The sequence below is a fragment of the Siphateles boraxobius genome, unplaced genomic scaffold (genome assembly GCF_051911475.1).
Source record: "Siphateles boraxobius isolate OS27281-9 unplaced genomic scaffold, OSU_SipBor_1 249, whole genome shotgun sequence".
Lineage (NCBI taxonomy): Eukaryota > Metazoa > Chordata > Actinopteri > Cypriniformes > Leuciscidae > Siphateles > Siphateles boraxobius.
Window position 1 is genome coordinate 138,782 of NW_027508865.1, and position 3,719 is coordinate 142,500.

The window sequence follows — 3,719 nt, forward strand, 5'->3', positions numbered from 1 at the left end:
AAACTCTGTTGTATACATTGTGAAACTATTCAATAGAGTCAGAATCCATCATATATTACGGACCCAAAATCGACAACTCTTAACGTTACAGCCCAAACAGAAGCGCAACAGAATTTTTTTTAAAGCTACTCTGCAAATCTGCACATTAACTCTTTCTTTCTGTATCAAATGTAGCCTAACATGTGTTGTACAAAGTTTTTTTTTATCAGTCAAGATGAATTAAATTATAATAAAACTAAAGACTAAAACATAACAGCTAGGCTAATATACTTACCATTGCCATTCTATTTGTAGTAAATGTGTGCACTTTACTTGCGCAATGTTTGATTTGTTGTGTGTAAGTTAATGCAGCCAGAAATGATGTGATCTACTTACCGTCACCAATTTTATTACTGTTCATTTTGTGATGATCTTCTATTACTACTAAATATTCTCTCTTGACTAATGTGTTGTCCCTTTCACCTAACTCACTGTTCATTGTGTTTTGGCTTGTTCAATGAATTTGTTAATCATTTCATGAGGAACACATGGGCTGTTGTTCTCTTTCATCATCTCGTGTTCGAGATCCACCTATGGGAAGGGCATTGCACCAAGTCTGGCAAGACAGACAGAAGTGCGCAGCCAATGCCAGGTGAGTCCACACCCCCTTACCTGCGGGCATATAACAGCTATGCATATATATGCATATAACGCATATATCGCGGCTAAGGATCTTCATCAGCTTTGCGTGGTCTGTTTGGGTTCTAAGCACGCTCGGGAAGCCCTGGAGAACCCGGAGGATTGCTGTTTCTGCCTCATGCTGCCTAGGAAGCTGCTTAAACGCCGTTTTAAGGTGGCAGTGAAACAGTGCACCGGGCTCAGCCCTTCTGACTCAGACGGGGGACACGGTGATGACAACGCGCTACCGGGGGCCTCCCGGGCGGAACGTCTATCATCTGGGCTGACCAGCCCAATCCCGCCTTCCCCGAGGAGGACATCTTCGAGGAAAACCTCGCTCTCGTCCACGAACCGCCCGGTTCTGGCTCGAGGAGGATGCGGCCATTCTTGGGGTTTCAGAGGACGAGGAGGCCATCCCGCCCTATGGTGTTCCCCAGGCTACCGCCCACGCGGCTCTGCCTCAAGCCATCCTCCTGGAAGTGTGTGAGCGAGCGGCCGCTGGTCTCAACATTGAATGGCCGGCACCTAAGAGCGCCACCGACCAGGAGAGGGATATTTATGATGGGAATGTGCTGGGACCCCCTCCCGGCCCTAGGAAACAACTCTTCCCCATCCTTCCGGTGTGTGCGAAGCACATGAGGAATTATTGTAGCGACCCGCTCAACTTCAAACACGGTCTCAGGGAACTCGAGGTTAAGGACATGGCAGCGCACGGTATGGGCGAACCTCCCGCCGTTGAGCCTTCCAACGCCAGGCACCTTAACCCCGCTCAGGGCGGGCTGCTCGCTCCCCCTAAGCCGGTCTTGCCCAACAAGATGGACCGTTTAGCTGCCTCCGTTCACCAGGCAGCTTATAAGTCCTCGGCCGTGGCTGTCAGGGCCCTTAACGTTTCTTCGCTCCTCTCCGCCTACCAGGCGGAGATCCTCGAAGAATTAGGGCAACAATTGGAAAAGGGAAATCCTTCTGAAACCCTGTGGAAGGAGATCCTCACGGTGAACGACCTCGTCCTCCGTAACGCTCGGCAGGCTGTCCAAACTTGCGGGCGCTCCATGGCGCTTTCCGTGGTGGGAGAGCGCGCGCTCTGGCTGAACCTGTCAGGACTCCCTGACAGTGAGAAACGGCGCATCGCCGGCGCGCTGGTGGAGCCCGGCCGGGCTCTCTTCGGCCCCGCCGTCGCACTGATGCAACAACGGTGTGACGATAAGAGGAAGGAGGATGAGGCCTTCAAGCTTTGCCTTCCCAGGAAGGCAGTCCCACGGATGGATCAGCTCACCGCCAGTCAAGACTGCCCAGCTCGTGTGTTCGAGAAATGTGTGTTTTCCCCCCACGTTCAGGGGGCCCTCTGTGAGGGAAAGTTTAAGCTCAGTGACACCACACTGCCCACACTCTGTTCCCCTCACTCTCTCAATAAAGGCTTCGGCCCCAGTGTTTGCCCAACACAAAACACAAAAAAATACGAATCGAATGAATTCGCTTCGGAGAGAAAACCTCTCTCCGCAGAGAGAACTCATCTCACTGCAGAGAGAGAAAATCCCTCCGAACCCCTGCATGTCGCCTCTAGTGTGTCCACTAGATGGCGCCATTGCATCACAAATAAACCTGTTGGTCTCACACAGCTCCGTTCTGGCCCGAGTGGGAGCACTCGCGAGTCACGAAGCGGCTTGGCGAACCGTTTCAGCTCCCGAGTGGGTGATGCGTACAGTAATGCAGGGTTACAGATTGAAATTCGCAGTAAAACCCCCGCATTTCAACGGCATTCTCTTTTCTCACACGGAAGAGAACGCCTCTCACATTCTGAAAGAGGAAATTTCATCTCTCCTAAACAAGGGAGCGATTCAGGTGGTGCCCCCCAATCTGATGAACCAGGGCTTTAATTCCCGTTATTTTCTGGTCCCGAAAAAAGGCGGCTCTCTCCGCCCTATCTTGGACCTTCGAGTGTTGAACAAACATTTGAGGAAATACAATTTCAGAATGCTGACACAGGGCGCACTCGCCCGTGCCATAAAACAGAACGACTGGTTCACATCAGTCAATCTGAAAGATGCTTTCTTTCACATAAGCATCTATCCTCCACAAAGGAAGTTTCTTCGTTTCGCCTACCAGGGCATATGTTACGAATTCACAGTTCTTCTGTTTGGACTCAGTTTGAGTCCCCGGCCTTTCTGTCTGTGCGCGGAGGCGGGCTTAGCACCTCTGAGAATATCAGGTCTGAGAATCCTGACTTACATAGACGATTGGCTCATCATAGCCAAATCAAAGGAGAAGGTGTTGCAGGACACCGGCCGTGTGCTCGCGCACATCACATCGCTCGGGTTTCAAGTGAATGTGAGCAAGAGCAATTTCACGCCCAGTCATAATGTCATTTTCCTGGGCTTGGAGTTGAACTCGGTTTCCATGCGAGCACGTCTCTCTCAAGAGCGCGTTCACTCTCTGATGAACTGTCTTTCGCAGTTCAGAGAAGGGGCGAAAGTGCAATATCGCACATGTCTCAGGCTGCAGGGTCTCATGGCTTCATCCACCCAAGTTGTGCCGTTGGGACTCCTGAGAATGAGGGCGTTCATGAAATGGGTTTTGTCACTACATTTTGGCCCGATTCGCGACCTTTGCCGCTCGGTAACAGTGACGCGCCTGCTCGGCAGCCTTGCGCCACTGGGAGAGCGAAGACTTTTACGCACGGGGAACCCCTCTGGGGGCGGTTACGACGCGGAAAGTCGTAACGACCGATGCGTCCTTAACAGGCTGGGGTGCCACCCAGGAGGGCAGAACAGTGAACGGTCTGTGGCCAAACAGACTACGTTCAGCGCACATAAACTATTTAGAGCTTTTAACCATTTGGAAAGCTCTGAATCCTTTTCTGCCTCGCCTGCAGGGACATCACGTTGTAGTACGGTGCGACAATACCTCGGCTGTGGCTTATATCAACCGTCAGGGCGGCATGCGCTCGTCGAAACTCCACACTCTAGCTTACAAGCTTTTGGTGTGGATAAGACAGGTTTTCCTGTCATTACGCGCAACTCACGTTCCGGGCATTCTGAACAGAGGAGCGGATCTGCTATCAAGGG

At 51.6% G+C, this 3,719-nt stretch overlaps 1 pseudogene; it reads left to right on the plus strand.

The window, feature by feature from the left end:
* The first annotated feature begins 796 nt into the window (after positions 1 to 796).
* The window catches only part of LOC143749449 (uncharacterized), a 3,362-nt pseudogene continuing 439 nt past the window's right edge, over positions 797 to 3,719 (plus strand).